Source organism: Garra rufa, chromosome 1 (assembly GCF_049309525.1).
Source record: "Garra rufa chromosome 1, GarRuf1.0, whole genome shotgun sequence".
Lineage (NCBI taxonomy): Eukaryota > Metazoa > Chordata > Actinopteri > Cypriniformes > Cyprinidae > Garra > Garra rufa.
The window spans coordinates 38,927,374-38,946,716 of NC_133361.1; the positions used below are offsets into that span (position 1 = coordinate 38,927,374).

At 46.3% G+C, this 19,343-nt stretch overlaps 1 pseudogene; it reads left to right on the plus strand.

Annotated features, from left to right (window-relative positions):
• The window catches only part of LOC141307295 (scavenger receptor cysteine-rich domain-containing protein DMBT1-like), a 45,236-nt pseudogene that overhangs the window by 8,397 nt on the left and 17,496 nt on the right, over positions 1 to 19,343 (plus strand).

Here is a 19,343-nt window from a genome sequence, read left to right on the forward strand (position 1 = left end):
GATTCTAGCTTTATGGTGTAATTGTGCTGTAGCGTTGGAGTGGCTGGGAAGATGGGAGCCCTGCTAGATTGAGCTGCACAACTTTTGCTACACTTTTACAGAAAGGTTAAAATAAGGAGGTTTAAAATTAGGGTAATGGACAATCCTGTTTTTGAGCTCTACAGGCAGTGTGTGCCTTTCCAAAAAAATATAAACATCAGTGTAGTATCACCTACAAGCAATATAAATGCTCCTGAGCTAAATTTCAACACTCCCAGATAAGGGTATGAATACTTGTGCAATCAAATCATTTTATTTATTTATTTAATACATTTGCAAAGAAGTTAAAAACAGTTTTTTTTTTTTTTTTTTTGTGGGTTGTCTTGTTTAGGAGCACGATAGACTCATGCAAAGAGCAGTACCTAACATACACATAGTTAACATTTTTAGTTCTTACCAAAGAATCATCCGCTCTTCTCATCAATCAGGAAGTAACCTCTTTATTCATGCACATTTTGAAACAACACAAGCATCGCAATGCTAAGACCTTCTCTTCTCACTTTGATATTGGGTAATTTAAATTTTCATTTCTTGCACTTTCTATTTTTTTTTATAACAGATGGAGATTAAAGATTAAAATATCATGATGATACTGCATGTCACAATGCTAATATCACAGTCTGTGATATAATATATATATATTATATATAATATTTAATACTTAAAAAAGTTTAGTCAAAGATTATGAACTGAATAAGTTGGTTGGTTATGCCATCTTTTTAACATTGTACCATCATCTTTTTAAAAGCTTTTAACAGTTGTATTTTTTTCTGAAACTGTTAGCTAATACCAGAAACTAACTTAATAATCGTTGATAATTATCTGAATCAATGATGCAAATTTAGTATGATTTCGCAATGAATGCTAAACTTGAACCCTATTTCCAATCACTATATATCTGAACATATACATGATTTATAGAAACACTCTCACAGTTAAACAGTTTTACTTTTGTTGCAGCAATCATATGAGGTTTTTATATATCATTGATTATTTGCATAGTTGGGTTGACATGACTGATTTTGAAAAGACATTGACCAACAAGTTGACTGCTCTAAATAATTTTTAGCTGCTTCATAAAAATGAGCTGTTCAGTAAACTAAAATGACTTAAAAGAGCTCTAACAGAAATAAAATAAAAATTTCTATAACTTTTCATATTTAAATGCAGATATATTGTCATTATGTTAACAGATGGCTCAGTGCTTAAACATTGTCATGCTCATCTAGACACTAGAGTTTTTAGACTATAAGTCTAAAAGCATCACAGTCCAGAGCTGATTCTCCCTCATGCTGGTAAGCTTATTAGTTTCTAGGCTTACAATACTTATGAGAAATGCTGCCCATGTTTATTTTTTTTTTCTTCTTCTTTTTTTTGGGTCAGTAAAAATTATGCACACGTACATGCATGAATAAATAAATACATAGTTCCATGTGCATATTACTAGAGACTTTGTGGGGTGTATTTCTCTAGCACTGTGTGGCCCAATGTTGTACAATTACAACATCAATTTTAGCTCTACTAAAATAAACCTGCACACGTATTCTTTCTCTCTGAGACCACATTTACACAAACAATAGGTCCTATTGTTCATCCTTGCAATGCTATTGGGTGTTTTGGTAGTTTTTTTTTTTTTTTTTGTACAGTGGGGCAAAAAAGTATTTAGTCAGCCACCAATTGTGTAAGTTCTCCCACTTAAAAAGATGAGAGAGGCCTGTAATTTTCATCATAGGTATACCTCAACTATGAGAGACAAAATGAGAAGAAAAATCACATTGTTTACATCATATCAATGTTTTTACCCTTGCTATGATCTTTAATGATTACAATTACATCCAAAGATGCTTCTCCTTCATTCACTTTTGGTGAATGTAGCCTTAGCCAGGAAGAGTTGATGTCATCACGCGGTATCCAACGATCATCGGGTGTTTCAACCCTGAACCGCAACACCCTCAACATTGGTGGGTCAGCAGTGGTGGCCAAATCACTGCCCATCAACTCCCCCTGGCTTCCAGCTAAGCTCCTCCCTCCTGCTCCATAACCAGCAAGAAGCTCTCTCTGCTGCCTCCCCCATCCTGCGAACAGTCATCTTTCTCTCCCTCCCCATCACCCCAATGGCTGTAAGCATCCTCCATACTGACTGGGCGGGGAATCCTCTACAGCCGACCTCGACTGGGAAGAGCCATGCCTGCCAACCTTTCCCCCTGCAGTCATGCAAGAGGTCCTGGTATTTGGCGCTCTTTCTCTCAAACGCTTGTTCACAACCCTCTTCCCATGGGACTGTAAGTTCGATGAGGATAATCTTTTTTGCCTCTTCAGACCACAGCACTGCATCTGGCCTCAGGGTTGTCTGGACGACCGGGGGGAATTGCAGTCTTTCCCTCAGGTCTACCTTCATTTCCCATGATTGGGCCTTTTGCAGCAGATTGGTTCTTGTTGTTACTGTGATTGGTGGCTTTTGACCCGCTCTTAAAAACTTGATTGATGGTGTTGCTCTCCCATGTGATTGGTGTTTCCTGCGTCTCTCTTGCTCCAGGGTGTTAGCGAGTGTCATGAGCACCTTGTCATGGCGCCACCTGTATCTGCCTTGGGCAAGTGCTGTTTTACACCCTGACAGGATGTGTGCCATGGTACCCCTCTCCCCACAAAGCTTGCACGATGGGTCCTCTCTTAAGCCCCACTTGTGCAGGTTTGTCGGAGTTGGAAGTGTGTCATACACCGATCTTAACATAAATGAGATGCGGAATGGTTCCAATCTCCACAGATCTCCCCATGTGATCTTCCTCTTGGGTAGGTCCCACTTGGTCCATGCTCCCTGGGACGCTAGCTCCACAGCCCTTGCCCTTCGTCCTTCCTCCTCCAGGTTCCGTACCTCCTCCTGGATCATGGCCCTTCTATCCGTGGATCCAGCCTTCCCCCATTGCTGGATATGGGAAGTTCCAAGACCCTGTCTTCCTATGCATGGCGTTCCCATGATGTCACGTAGCTTCAACATACTTTCAGCTTGTGCAACAGATGAGTCAGCTGCCCACTTGCGTCCTGATCTTGTAAGGATACCTGCCTGCCTGACTTGTTCATCCTGGGAGTCTCTGTATGTCATTATGACTCTGCACTTTGCTACCTTAAATTCCTCCACCACGGATGACAGAGGAAGTTGGAGCTGCCCTGATCTTATGTAAAGGCCTACTGAAGTGAAGCTTGGAGGGATTCCTAGCCACCTCCGAAGGTGCTTGTTGATCTTTCTCTCCACTCCTTCGACGCTTGTCATGGGAACTTCATACACCGTTAACAACCACATGAGTCTTGGCAGCAATCCATGTTGGTACAGCCATGCTTTGAACTTCCCCGGGAGCCCTGATTTTTCGATCTTCTTCAACCATTCCTCTGCCTGCTTCTCTGTACTGCTGATGTTGTTCCTGTCAGTGAGTGAATCATCGAACCACTTCCCGAGGCACTTAATTGGATTTTCCTTTATCGATGGAATCACTTCCCCTTGCACATGCAGCGTGACTCTGTTTGTCAATTTACCTTTTCTCATCACCATGTACCTGGATTTCTTTGGCTTAAACTTCATTCTGGCCCACGTTGCCATGTGGTCCAGGGCAGTTAGTACCCACCTTGCCTCCACATGGGTTGTGGTCATCACAGTAAGGTCATCCATGTAACCTCTTATTGGGGGTTGTCGGATGCCCGATTGCATTTTTGGGCCTCGGGCTTCCTTCCCAGCGGCTGTTATTATGAGGTTCATTCCCATGATGAAGAGGATGGGGGAGATTGTACAGCCAGTTACGATCCCTTTTTCCAGGTTTTGCCATTGGGTGGTGAAGTGGCCTGTCTTGAATCGTAGCTGGATTCCGCCAAAGTAACTGATGATCAATCCCTTGATGTGCTGAGGGATGAGGTAATGGTCTAGTGCTGCATGGATGAGGGCATGAGGGATTGATCCGTATGCATTAGCCAAGTCCAGCCAAACAACGGTCAGGTTGCCATTGCTGGCCTTGGTCTCCCGGATCATCTGACTGAGAACTCCAGTGTGTTCCAGACATCCAGAGAAGCCTGGAATCCCACCTTTCTGGATAGCGGTGTCGATGTATCCATTCTCAGTCATGTATGAGGTCATCCTCTTAGCCAGTACAGAGAAGAAGATCTTGCATTCTACACTTAACAGTGAGATTGTTCTAAATTGGTCTATGGTTGAGGAGTTCTCTTCTTTTGGTACAAAGCAGCCTTCTGCCCTTTTCCAACACGATGGAATGTTGCCCTTCTTCCAGATCCTCTGGAACAGCTTCCATAGCCTCCGGAGGAGCATTGGGCACTTCTTATATACCTTATAGCGTATGCCGCTTGGACCAGGGGCAGAACCTGACCTGGCCTTCTTCACCACCTCTTGGATTTCCTTCCAGGATGGTTCGCTGATGTTGAGCTCCTTTACAGGTGTATCAATGTTGTCGATGTTTGGGTTGGCATCCAGGGCCTGGTTTCTGAAGATGTCATCGTGGGTTTCTCTCAAGAATGCCTCTACGACTTCTCTGGGGCTGGTCAGCCTTCCAGACTTTACTTCACCCAGCAGTGTTCTGGTGAATCGGAAGGGGTCTTTGGTGAACTAAGATCTTTTGTTCTCCCTGTCCTTCCTTCTTTTCCGAGTGCTTTCTGCTCTTCGGAGTCTGCAGAGACGTTCTCGGAGTTGACTCGTCAGGTCCTTGATGCCTTCCCTTTCGTAAACCATGGATCTTTTGAACTGCTTATTAAGCACCTTAATTTCTTCCCTTAAGCGGTGGATTTCCCTTTCTCTTCTGCTTGGTTGGTGTACAGCCCTGATGTTCACCCTCTTATCCTCCAATCCGAACCGCTCCCTTGCCAGATTGTACGTTATTGTTGTGAGAGTGTTGACTTTCTGCTTGGCTGTCCCTGCTAGTGTGGCTTCTAGCACTTTGTCGAGGTCTTGGTCTAGTTTGTCCCATTCCTTGGTGTCGCCCATCTTGGGCCATTTAATTCGCTCCCTCGCAGGGTGGGTTTGGATCTCTGGAAAGGTATTGGAAGAGTCCTTCCTGAGGTGTTGAGGTGACACAGGTGCTGAGAGATCTCCAGGGCTATGGGGTTCTTCCTGCCTGGAGCTCTCCTGCGTCTCACCAGGTGCTACCACTGTGCGCTGCATCTGTGGCCCCCTCTTTCCGCATTTGGACCTGCCTTGGTGTATTTTAAGGCCTTTTGTGTTCTTGCAGACCTTTCCGCAATGACACTTTACTTCCATAACCTCCCCAGTTAACGTTGTTTGGGTGAGCAATCTCGTTATCCGTGAATCCGTTGTCCTAGCCGTTACCGTTGTGTCTGTCCTATTGAGTCGCTCATCCTCCCCCCCTCTCGGGCGACTCTGGGGGTATTGCTTCGTACAACTTTCCGTAGCTTGAATTGGTGCCCTCTTGCGAGTGCTGTGCATGAGGTTGCTAACCTAATACACCCACACCAGTCTTTCCTGGAGGTCATCTGTCTCTCCAGAGTCACCGAACTTCCTCGGTTGCCATCCAGCCTTTCCTGGAAGTCACTGGTCGCCCAGAGGTTCATTGTAACAGCAGCAAACCCACAGGAGTAGTCAGGTGTTAATTTGCACTTTAACATTCAAAGTCTTGCAGTACCAGTTGGCATACTTAATGTGGTGTACTGAAAAGTAGCAAAATAAACTAGTAGACAATGCTCTTACTGTAAACACATTAACCACTTTAATTTATTTTTTTGCAACGTGTAAAAAGTGCAATACAATGAAGTACAAATAAAATAAATAATAAAATATAAGGCTAACGTTAACCACTTTAATTACTTTTGGTCAGAACATTTTGCAACATGTAAAAAGTGCAATACAATCAACTAAATAATATAATAAATAATAAAATATAAAGCTAAATACCAAAGAACTACAAATTAGTCAAATAGGGTATTTTTTATATGAAAAATGTAGGCCAATGTAAGTAATGTTAAACTGTTATCAGTACCAAAGTTATAAAACAGAAGCTTATTTTTATTATTAGCACCAAGTTTATGAAACAGAAGCTTATTTTTATTACAAAAATATAATCTAAGAAAGTTATTTTTACACAGAATGCAAAAACTTGAATCTTAATCCAGCTAAGTAATATGTTGTATTATAATATATTAATATTGCAAAGCTTAAATTTGCGGATGTTAAATAAAACATTAACTTTCTTGTTTGCTTAATTAACTAGCCAGCTAACGTTAGCTTGCAATTTAGCCTCGTTTACTTTATACTCATTTTTTTAACTTACCTTTATCTTGCTGTTTTTTCTCTTCCTCTGATTCTTCTGTTTTCTTTTCTCTGCACCAGAAAGATATGTCCTTTTTTGTGACATTATTAATTGTTTTGCTGTAGTGACGCTGCTTCTTCAATTAATTTAAGTTACCTCAGTCAGGCATTGTATGGCTGTCATACTCCAACTGTGCATGCATCCTGCAGCAGCCAGTTAAATTATATTGTGCTATTTTTTTTATTATTATTGAATAATGGATTTCATTACCAATATGATATCCATTGAAATATTATACATATATAAAAAACAAAAAAGATGTAATTTCATGTACTCTTGGGGGCCCCCTGGTGGCCACGGGGTCCTAAGCAGCCGCTTAGTTCGCTTATGCCTTGGGCCAGCTCTGCATGGCCCCATTCATTCTTTCCTTTACACGGATCAGTCATCCTGGTCCCTTTGCAGAAAAACAGCCCCAAAGCATGATGTTTCCACCCCCATGCTTCACAGTCGGTATGGTGTTCTTTGGATGCAACCCAGCATTCTTTCTCCTCCAGTTTTTACCATAAAGTTCTATTTTGGTTTCATCTGACCATATGAAATTCTCCCAATCCTCTTCTGGATCATCCAAATGCTCTCTAGCAAACTTCAGGCGGGCCTGGACATGTACTGGCTTAAGCAGGGGAACACTGGCAGGCGTAGTGTGTTACTGATGGTAGCCTTTGTTACTTTGGTCCCAGCTCTCTGCAGGTCATTCACTAGGTCCCCCCGTGTGGTTCTGGTCCCAGATCGAGGGAGATTATCAGTGGTCTTGTATGTCTTCCATTTTGTAATAATTGTTCCCACAGTTGATTTCTTCACACCAAGCTGCTTACCTATTGCAGATTCAGTCTTCCCAGCCTGGTGCAGGTCTACAATTTTGTTTCTGGTGTCCTTTGACAGCTCTCTGGTCTTGGCCATAGATAGTGGAGTTTGGAGTGTGACTGAGGTTGTGGACAGGTGTCTTTTATACTGATAACGAGTTCAAACAGGTGCTATTAATACAGGTAACGAGTGGAGGACAGAGGAGCCTCTAAGTTACAGGTCTGTGAGAGCCAGAAATCTTAAATAACCAAATACTTATTTTCCACCATAATTTGCAAATAAATTCTTTAAAAATCAGACAGTGTGATTTTCTGGATTTTTTTTCCTCATTTTGTCTCTCATAGTTGAGGTATACCTATGATGAAAATTACATGCCTCTCTCATCTTTTTAAGTGGGAGAACTTGCACAATTGGTGGCTGACTAAATACTTTTTTTGCCCCACTGTAAATAGGCCTGTTTACCTGGCCATGAACTCACACAACCTGCACATTATCTTGTTTTACTGGACTAATTATCATTCAAGAAATTAAACTGCCTAAAATATTATAAGTAAACTGCCTAAAATATTATGTGTTTTCATTCAGTTCCTCATGTTTTTTAAATACAGTCTGAACATATTTTTTAATAAAGGTTTCTTCTTAAAAATATGTTTTTATTTGGTAAATCATATCTATTTATACGATTACAGTATGTTTAAATGTTCCTGTTTTTCTTCTCAACAGCCAGTGCTCTGACTTCTGTAACTGGTAAGTAACAGGCTGTTAGTCACCCATTTAAAATACAGATCTGACTCTAGCTGTATCATGACACAACTAGTCCCTGTTTTTACAAAAAAAAAATTACAAATTTTGACTGAGTTAGTTTGTTTTATAGGAGATTATAGTATCAGACTGATGAATGGTAATAATGACTGCTCTGGAAGAGTGGAGATCCTTTATGATGGCCAATGGGGGACAGTGTGTGATGACGACTGGGACATGAATGATGCTGCTGTGGCATGCAAACAGATGAGATGTGGAAGAGCTGATAGTGTACATGGCGGTGCTCATTTTGGCCAGGGAAGTGGTCCGATCTGGTTGGATGATGTGGGATGTTCAGGAAGTGAATCATTGCTCACACAGTGCTCACATCCTTCTATTGGAAAACATAACTGTGGTCATGGTGAAGATGCAGGTGTTGTCTGCTTAGGTAAAAGTACATATGTTTTCAAAATATGCTTTTGCTGTTCAACTTGATATTTGATACTTAAGTATTTACAGTATATCTTAGGTTACATTTTTTTAATAGCTTTAGGTTTAGTTGTTAAAAAATGTGCTATTTGCTTGTAATAAAAATAGCACCATTGCGATTAAAAAACAAAAACCTTTAGTGTTTGGCTTTAAGTAATAATAATTAAGAAAACTGAAAATAATAGGGGATATGATTGTTTGGTGCTTTGCTCCCAACAATGTCAAACATATACAAAATATGTTGAGCAAACCAAAAATAACACATTTTTAATCACATTGTACTTTAATTTTTAAGGCCAAATACTAGACATAAAGTTGGTCAGTGGGTCTGACTCATGCTGTGGAAGAGTGGAGATCCGTTATAATGGCCAGTGGGGAACGGTGTGTGATGATAACTGGGACATGAATGATGCTGCTGTGGTGTGCAGACAGTTACAGTGTGGATCAGCCATCAGTGCACCTCATAGAGCCACCTTTGGTCAAGGCAGTGGATCAATCTGGCTGGATAATGTTGAATGCTCAGGAAGTGAAGGGACCCTCACACAATGTAAACACAGTAGAGTAGGAAATCATAACTGTAATCATGCGGAAGATGCTGGTGTTGTTTGTTCAGGTAAGCCAAATCGTCCCAGGTTACGTATGTAACCCTGGTTCCCTGAGGGAACGAGACACTGCGTCATCAACGCTTTGGGGAAATGCCATTGGCGAGTCCGCCTCTGAATCAGTCTGTAGCCAATAGGATGACGGGAGTGACGTCACCGGGGGCGGTGACGTAGGCGACCAGGAAGTATATAAGCATGTGCGTTTCAAACCGGCTTCAGCTTCCAGGAATGAAGCGAAGCGCGGCAGGAATGCGGGAATTATGGTCAGAGACGCAGTGTCTCGTTCCCTCAGGGAACCAGGGTTACATACGTAACCTGGGACGTTCCCTTTCGGGAACTCCACACTGCGTCATCAACGCTTTGGGGAACGATATACCAACTATCCATAATTCCAAGTTCCTGCCCAGTGGTGTTTGTCTGGGAAAGGAAAAAGGAAAGCGTTGCTTCTGGTGGATCAGGCCAGGAAGAGCTCTCTGCCTGGGGTTACCAGGACAAGAGAGACAATATCCCTCTGTCTGGGGGACCAGCCCAGAACGAGAGGGCAGTGCCAGAAGATACTTACCTGAGGGGCACTGATGGTTCTCCGCCTGGGAAACTGCCAGGACAGGAGAAGTATTACACCTCTGTCCGGGATAAATGCCAGAGCAAGAGGGAGATGGTATATACCTCGGCCCTCGGGCTCACGAGGAAAGTGGTCGCTCAGTCTGGGGACACCAGCAAAGAGGGACCAGAAGAACTCCGCCTGGAAAACTGCCAGGACGTGAGTGTGATGACATCTCTGCCTGGGACGCACCCAGCGAAGAGGAAGAATGATAAGAACCTCGGCCCTCAGGCACACGAGGAAATAGTCCAAAACTCCGTCTGGGGAACAGCCAGCACAGGAGGGACTGGATTGGCTCCGCCTGGAGAACTGCCAGGACGCAAGCGGTATTACATCTCTGCCTGGGAAACTCCCAGCGAAGAGGGATCTGATCCGCCTCGGCCCTCGGGCACACGAGGAAAGGAGTCCACCTCTGTCTGGGGACCAGCCAGACGTAGAGGGACAAGAGGTGTCTGGGGGTACCAGAACACCAGGTTGCTTCGCCTGGGAAACTGCCAGGACGCAAGCGGTATTACATCTCTGCCTGGGACGTACCCAGCGAAGAGGGATAAACCTCGGCCCTCGGGCTCACGAGATTTTGGTCATACACCCCAGTCTGGTCACCAGCCAGAGAGGGGGTTCTCCTCGGCCCTCGAGCACACGAGGAGAAAGGATGGTCCTTTGTCGGGGCTTACCCAGATCAAGAGGGACCCAAGTGGTGCCTGGAAACTTCTGGCCAGAGCACAGGAATGGCTCCGCCTGGAAAACTGCCAGGACGCGAGTAGAATTACATCTCTGCCTGGGACGTGCCCAGCGAAGAGGGAATGCAAGAACACCTCGGCCCTCGGGCACACGAGGTGGAGGCCTCTGTCTGGTGACCAACCAGACCGAGAGGAAGGAGTCGTCCTCGGCCCTCGGGCACACGAGGAGACAATAGTCCTTTGTCGGGGCGCACCCGGACAAGAGGGACACAAGTAGTGCCTGGAAACTTGTGGCCAGGGCACTGGCATGGGCTCCGCCTGGGAAACTGCCAGGACGCGAGCGAAATTACATCTCTGCCTGGGGGGTACCCAGCGAAGAGGGAACTTCTACCTCGGCCCTCAGGCTCACGAGGTATAACTCCTGTCAGCTCAGGACAGAGGAGCCTGGAGTGGCTCGTAGGTCTAGCTCGTAGAACCTAACGAAGGTCAAAGGTGTAGACCAACACGCCGCACTGCAGATGTCCTGGATAGGGACACCTGCCATCAGAGCTTTCGAGGCTGCCATGCCTCGAGTAGAGTGAGCCTTGACGCCCATCGGTGATGGGAGGCCAGAGGACTCATAGGCAGTAGTTATTGTATCCACAATCCATCTACTGAAGTATGATTAGTTGCCGGGAGCCCCCTCTTAGGGGGACCGTAACAAACTAGCAGTTGCTCTGACTTTCGCCACAGTTCAGCTCTGTGGACATATGTGTCCAGTGCTCGCACTGGACACATGCAGTATACTTCCGATGGTCGTTCTCCACGAATGGAGGAGGATAGAAGGCCTGTAGGGTGACTGGCTGTGGTACCACTGTTGGGACCTTCGGTACGTACCCTGAAGGTCTCCTACTCTCCTCAGAGAAGTAAGAGCCAACAGCAGCGCCGTCTTAATGATAAGGAAGCGATCAGAAATCTCCTCTAAGGGCTCGAAAGGAGGCCTACAGAGGGCTTCAAGTACCACAGCGAGACCCCATGATGGGGTTCTGGGTGTCACCCGTGGCTTTATCCTGAGTGCACCACGAAGGAAACGTGTGACCAGAGGGTTATTACCCACTGACACGCCACCAAGAGGGGTGTGGAAGGCCGATAATGCCGCCACGTAAACCTTCAGGGTGGAGTGGGCTAACCCGGTGGAGAAGCGAGACTGCAGGAACTCCAGCACTGTACCAACCGGGCAGTGAACTGGGTCAGCGTGTCGCTCTCTACACCATGAAGTGAAAAGTTTCCACTTTAGGCCATAAAGTTTCCTTGTAGAGGGAGCTCTAGAGTGAAGGATGGTCTCAGCAACCTCGGTTGAGAGACCTCACTTATGAGATGCGCCCCCTCAGGGGCCACACCCATAGTTTCCACTTCTCTAGGTGGGGGTGGCAGATTGCGCCCCCAGCCTGAGAAAGGAGATCCCTCCTGATCGGAATCTCCCAGGGAGAGCCGTCTAGGAGGGCTATGATGTCCGAGAACCATACTCGGGTCGGCCAGTTTGGGGCTACTAACAGTAGACTGACTCCGTACCGGCGTACTCTTTCTAGAACTCCCGGGAGCAGGGCGAATGGGGAAAAGGCGTACAGACGGAGCCTCGGCCACGTCTGTACCATGGCGTCCAGTCCCAATGGAGCTGGAGGCACTAGAGAGAACCAGAGGGGACCTTGCGATGTCTGTTGAGTCGCAAAAGGTCCACCTGAGCCTGGTCGAACACTCTCCATATCTGCTTCACCCCTCGGGGTGAAGCATTCCATTCTCCGAGCCTCAGCCGGGCATCTGCTCTTGAGTGCACTGTTGGAGGAAAGCGTATGACCCAGGGGATTCTAACCACTGACAAGCACCGAAAAGGGGCGTGGAAGGCCAGTAATTCCGCCACGTACACCTTTTGGGTGGAGTGGGTCAACCCTGCGGAAAGCGAGACTGCAGCGACTTCAGTACTGTACCAATTGGGCAGTAAGCTGAGTCATATTTGGTGCTGGTTACACCACGCAGTAAACCACTTTCCCTTAAGGCCATAGGACTTCCTCATAGAGGGAGCTCTGGAGTAAAAAGGATGGTCTCAGCAACCTCGGTTGAGAGACCGGTCTCCATGAGATGTGCCCCCTCAGGGGTCACCCTCAAAAACTCCAGGGAGTAGAACGATCAGGGGGAAGGGCGTACAGACAAGGCCTCGGCCATGTCTGTGCCATAGCATCCAGTCCCGCAGGAGCTGGAAGCAGTAGAGAGCACCAGAGGGGTCATTGCGAAGTCTCATGAGTCGCAAATGAGTCCCCTGAATCTGGCCAGACACTCTCTAACTCTGCTTCACTCATTCTGGGTGAAGCATACATCCCCGGGCCTTGGCTCCTGCCTCGACAGGACGTCTGCTCTCATAAAACACCAAGATTTCCTCCACATGTCCAGGGCACGTAGGCATTGCCGCGTGACCTTGAACTTGCGGAATGAATTTCCCCCTCGGGGAAAAACCCTTGGTCTTGAGCCACCACTGTAGCGGCCTCATGTGCAGCAGGCCAAAAGGTATCACATTGGCTGCTGCTGCCAAAAGATCTAACAGTACTTGAAACTGTTTGACAGTGAGTGACAGGCCTAGCTTGACCGCATTTGCTGCAGTAAGGATCGACTCGATCCGAGCAGGAGACAACCGTGCCTGCATCGTGGTCGAATCCCATACGACACATAGATAAGTGGTTCTCTGTAATGGAGACAGCACACTTTTCTTGGCATTGGGTCTCAACCCCAATTCTTTCATGTGAGCGAGAGCAGCACCTCGATGCTGCCTGGCTTACAGTGGTCGAGTATATGGATGCTCTGGAATCATGGAGGAGCCAGAGCCGCATCCACACCCTCTGCGAAAGTTCGGGGGGGGGAGTGCTAGGCTGAAAGAAGAGCTCCCTGCTGTTGTTGAGGAAGGATGGAGACATTCTTAGATCTATCGTGACAAATTCGTCCTCGGACCTGATTTGTGACGTAACCGCCAGTCTGAACTTCAGTTACTCTGACTGAAAGATTCAACTGTCTGAGATCTAGGAAGGGCCGTAGCCCCCCATCCTTCATGAAGAGGGACCACCTCGATGGTCCCTGTCTAGAGCCTGCTCGGAGCCCACCTCGGTGGAAGCCCCGCGTTGAAGGAGGGTTCTTTAGATATAGTAACCCTTCTTCACAGAACGCAGGACCCACGTAGATACTGTCGGCAGTCATAATAACGCTGCCAGAAGTTCTACTGAGGGTACCAGCCTCTCGAGACTGGCCTCTATTTTGCCCTGAGCTTACAGCTCGGTGCCCTGTAACGGTGAACCGGCAGGAGACACCTGAACTGCAGCTGCAAGTGCGGGCGATTGAGGGAACGGAACGTCGGTGACGCTCTCCGTATCCACCTACTCAGAGGAGGATAAACGGAGCACTGAGGGCCATTTGCTGGAGGAAGTACCGCCTAGCGGGCTTCCAAAACCAGCAATTGGCTGCCAGTTGTCCCTCCATCGATAACCAGACCCTGCTCTGGGTAGTAGTAATAAAAACGCCCCATATGCAGGTCCCATGTAGATATATTGAGCAGTAGTATTCACGCTGCTCGAAATTCTACTAGGGGAACCAGCCTCTCAGACTGGTTTCTGGTACTACCTAGGGTTTTTAATTCAGTGCCCTGTAACAGCTCACTGGCAGGAAGCATCTGAATTTAATCCCTCTAAAGACCCCCGTGGGGGTGGCGAACTCTCTAGCTCCACTACGTTTCCGGGCAGAAAAACTAGAGAATAATGTTCGCGGGAGATTGCCGCGCCCTGTAACACAAGCAGGGTTGGCTGACAGATCTCCCTGTTTTAGCCGAGGACCTCTCAGACTGAAGCACGACCCTCAGATCGGGCTTTAGTTTTTGAAGCCCCCGGTCAGGAATGTTGCTAACCCCGTCCTCTAGGTATTACCGGAGGAAAAACGGACTGCAACGCTCCATTAAGAGCCTTTTATGTAAGGAGCTGATACACGGCCGGTTACTGCTCCCGTACAGCATCCGGCACGTGTACTTTTGCACATCAGGCTTGTATTATATACATGTGGCCTGGAAAGCAAAGACGGAGCTTCAAGTGATGATGCCAGACTGGGTGACAGATAGCTCGTAAGCGTCTGTTCAACCCCCGGCACCATCTTATACCCGTGCTCATTCAGCCCCCATTATTAATAGTAAACTATTCAAAAAAGGGGGTGAAGAGCGGGCTAAACTGGATTTTTCCGATCTAAACAGTGATTTTCTTTTTAACTGTGTAGATTGGGAAAAAACAAAAAGGCTCCTTTTTGGAAGTGCAGATCTTAGTCCGAAGAAAACAAATAGTTTGCTTTCCTACGGCTCATCTCTAAAGCAGTGGTCAAAAATAATTACTTTATTATTTGGATTGGCCATCGCTTTATTCAGTACTTCCAAAGCTCCTAACATTGAGGCAATCGGGGGGGCGGTTGAATACTTTTGACAACGTTCTCCACATCAACCTCCTCGGAGGAAGACAAGAGAAACGTTGAGACCTTTTTCTGGTAGGAAGAACCGCAGCGCGGGCTTCCTCATCCAGTAGGAGATCAACCGATCTGCTATGCGGGGGAGGAGATAGGGGATTACCCGTCTCCATCCCTCTAACAGATCGAGCTGCAAACCACACGAGTGCAGCTGCCGCTCCGCCTTTTTTGCGGAAGCGGGGCCAGACCCGTGAAGAACGCTGGTGAAAACCCCCTCCTCAAAGAGAGTCTTCCGAGAACGGAGTATGTGCAGTGGAAAGCGTGCTTTCACACCGCAAACAGCCAGCCCCCTCAAGGGCTGACTGAACATGCTCCGCACCCACACAGCCACACACAGACTGCGTGTATCCCCACCAGCAGAAAGCTTTCTCTGCCGGCAGGGAGGGACACACTGTCTGTGAGGCTGCTAAACCGCTAGAAATACTTTTCCCCCTTTCTAAGTTGGTAACATATCCACTCAAATAAAAGTTGTGCAAACTGGCACAGAAAAGCAGTGGAATGAAACAGACAAACAGACACAGAGCGCTTCGCTGAATGACAAAAGCTGAAGCCGGTTTGAAACGCACATGCTTATATACTTCCTGGTCGCCTACGTCACCGCCCCCGGTGACGTCACTCCCGTCATCCTATTGGCTACAGACTGATTCAGAGGCGGACTCGCCAATGGTATTTCCCCAAAGCGTTGATGACGCAGTGTGGAGTTCCCGAAAGGGAACTTAAGCAGCTTGACACATTATTTTGTAAAGAAATGTTTAAAATACAAGCTTAAATATTTGTATGCTTATATCACATTATATCTTGACATATAATTTTAAATTAATAAATATTGATTTTGCAGGTGAGCTGCAGGTGCCGACCTTTTCCCTGAGCTCCACACATGCAGCTGTTTCTCATGGAGAAAATATCCAGTTCAGATGCACAACACCTAAACCAAGATGTAGTGTTAAAGCTGAATTCCAGCTCTTCAGAAACGGACCATCTGTGTCCTCCCAGAAACATGAATCTAATGTGACTTTCAACTATAATGTAGATGTTTCACATCAGGGCATCTACAGCTGTCAATACTCCTACCAAAACAAAATCAAGTCACCTTTAAGCAACACTGTTATCATCACTGTGGGTGAGTGTGTTCAGTTTAGTCTCATTGCCCAATGCCTACATTATATTACAAGCAGTAGTTGCAAGAAAGTGAATTTATTTTGTATTGACACCTATTTTTGCTAAATGTAAAATAGCTGTGGATTCTCTGATGTGTATGCTCTGATTTTTTTAACCATATTAAATGTATTGTTTTCTAGTGAATTTGCAGCAGCCCAACATTTCCCACAGTGCTCCTGATGGATGGTTTGTCGAGGGTCCTCAGGGGCCAGTGATCACCAGGGGCCACAGTTTCACTATCATCTGTTCCACTGAATCTCAGTATCCTGGAGGCTCTTTTCACCTGTTCAGAGGGTCAAACATCATCAGGAGTGAGTCAGCTGTCAATCACTCTGCCTCCTTCTCCTTTCCTGAGGCAGATTATTTACATGAGGGAAACTACAGTTGTGTTTATGAAGTCAGTGTCTCCTCACGCTCCTTCTGTTCATCTGCCTCTGAACTGCTGCTCATCACTATCACAGGTACTGATGTGTAAGAGTCTAAAAACAAGCTGGACTGCTGGTAATGAAAGTTTAACTCAAACGTGTGTCTCTTTCAGCCTCCCTGCGTCCTGTCATTGGTGCTGCAGTGTCAGCTGTGCTGCTCTTATTGTCTGTCCTCATAATCATCCTCCTGCTGAAGAGAAGACAAACGCAAAGGAACAAGGAAAGTCATTCAAAGTGCTCTTTTACAAAAGGTAATGGTTTTTATTCTGTACAAGAAGTCAGATGATATCTTATAAAATTCTTAACATTGTAACATTTTCCCTCTAATTGTCTTTCATCTGCAATGTCACTAGGTGAAACTGCATCACATAGTAGCAAAAGTGAAGATGATGATGAGGCTGATTATAAAAAGGTGGAACTTGATGAAAACATAGATCATGATGATTCTGAACAGGACTATATTAATGTGGACATGGATGACCCTTAAGAACCTGTCAATATAATTATTACAGAGAAAAGTGTGGTAGACAAATCTGATGATAACATTTTTTAAATCTGTTTGATTAATACTGATTAGGGTTGTCACAATGCCATAAAAATGACTTATGATACTATACCAACTGAAGTATCACGATACCATGCAGTATTTTTTTTTTCATTTATAATGCAATCCTACAAAATGAATCGAAATTTCATAAATAAAAAGATGTAAATGAAAACTGACAAGATTTTTCTCTGAATACTTCATTAATGTGAATGAATGACTATTGTTATCCATGAAATCATGTAAACAAAACTCATCTTAGCACTGCACAGAAGCTGCATTAAGTGATATTTAGATGTGGTATTTATACATTTAGACTGTATTTTTAATTGCACAAATAATGTTATAAGATTAATGTTTTAAATACAAAACTCTGAACCACCCACCACCACCAAAGGAATAACAAGCATTCAGAATTTCTTAGTTAGATTCTCTTAGGTTACCAACGGATGATGTCACGGACATGTAAAAAACGATAGTGTTTGGAGAGGAAAAGGTAAAAAGCAATACAAAACAAACAATTTACATTGCATTCAGTTTAAGAGCAAAGGAATGACAACAACATAACCTGTAAATTGAACTTACAGGTTATGTTGTCATTCCTTTGCTCTCAAACTGAATGCAATGTAATAATTTAATAATAACATTAACAGTGAAGCATGCATCTAACTCTGGGCGAAAAACTTATAATAAAATCGCCAAAAATTCGTCTGCGTGTTAACAATGAATAGTATAACACATTTCCAAAGCTGTAAAAGGTTATTTAAAAATAAAGCATTCATTATAAACAGTTTACTGTCTTAAGTGCACCCATTTATTTAGTCTACAAATTAAAATAATAATTATAATAATTACAATTATTAGTATTATTTACGGTGAGCATTGCTGTAAAAACGAAACATTTAATAAATCCAATGGGAACAGGCAGACACAGGAACATGGAGTGGAAACATCAGGATAACATCAAAGACCGACAAGAGTACAGGGGAAAACACACACCTTATATACACAGACTAATTACAAACACAGGTGCAGACGATGAGGGAGAAACCAAAACACACTGAACTGCGGGGGAGAATGGGAGAAACCAACATAAAGTCCAGGGGTGTGACATTACACCCCCCTCCCGGAAAAGGCGCGTCCACGCGCCGACCGAACTACAAAGTCCTTAGGAGGGGGTTTGGGTGGAGGACGTTCTTCCGGAAGGGGGGCCAGGAATGAAGTCCAGAAAGGTGACAGAAATGTCCATGGAGGTGATGACGGAGGGAGGAGCCAAGGAGGTGACAGGAGGGGGCTGGAGCAGGAGGAGCCAGGTGAGACCCAGGCCGCAGCCAAGATGTAAATCCACGGTGGAGCCGATGGAGGGAGGAGCCATGGTGGAGGAGAGGCTGACGACTCCATGGATCCGACCGACGGAGGCGGAGCAGGTGGTGGTGGAGCCCGAGGCGGAGACGGAAAGCCGAAGATCTTGGGTGACGCCGCGGATCCGGAGGGCCAAGGCGGAACCCAAGGCTCTGGCGACCAAGGCGGAGATGGAGATCCGGAGATCCGCGGCGGAGCCGGAGCGACAGAGGGCCGAGGCTGTGCCCACGGGAGGGAGGAGGTCCAATGAGCCGGTGGGACGGAGCGACGAGGCAGGACCAGGGCGGAGCCGGAGGGCCGATGGAGCCCGGTGGAGCTGGTGGATCGACGGGCGACGGCGGAGACGAGGGAGCAGAGAGCCGGGGTGGAGCCGCAGGGTCGGAGGGCCGAGGTGGAGTCCAGGACTCTGAGGCTGGAGGCGATGGTGAGGGATCCTCCAGCCATGACACCGATGGAGACTGGCAGACCTGCGGCGAACCCACTGCACAGATGCTGGGCTGAGGGTGAGCAAGGGGACAGACAGTCGACAACGGGAATTCAGGTAGGCTGGGCGGGACCAGCGGAGATTCAGGACTAGGCAGAAGAGGGAGGGTGGGTGGGAAATCCAGGCAGATAGGTATTTCCATGACACAGTCCATTAAGTCCCGAGAGTGCTCTTGCTCACCCCCAGTGGCGGTGCAGTGGACGGGGCTCTCTACAGCCCTCTCTTGCTCTTCGAAGCATTCCACCGGCGCGGATGTAATGGTTGGCTCACGCACCTGATCAGTAGTTTTGACCTCTTCGGCAGTCCATAATGTTGTCGCTCCGGGTTCGGGCTTTCCGTCTGTGACGGGCTCATAATCCGCGGGTCGGGGTGGCTGGCTGGGCTCTGGGTCCGGAGTGGCACTGGCGAGATTCTCCGTGGAACAGGCGGGAAACGAGGATCGGTTTCTCGCCAGTGTCCACTCCACAAACGAGGCAAAGTTCGCTCGAGGGCCGTCTTCGGACGACGGCGCTCTGCAAGACGCATTGAGGCTGGCGTCATAGAACGCACAGAGCGCGTCGTCCGGGTAGCTGGTGTTATTAG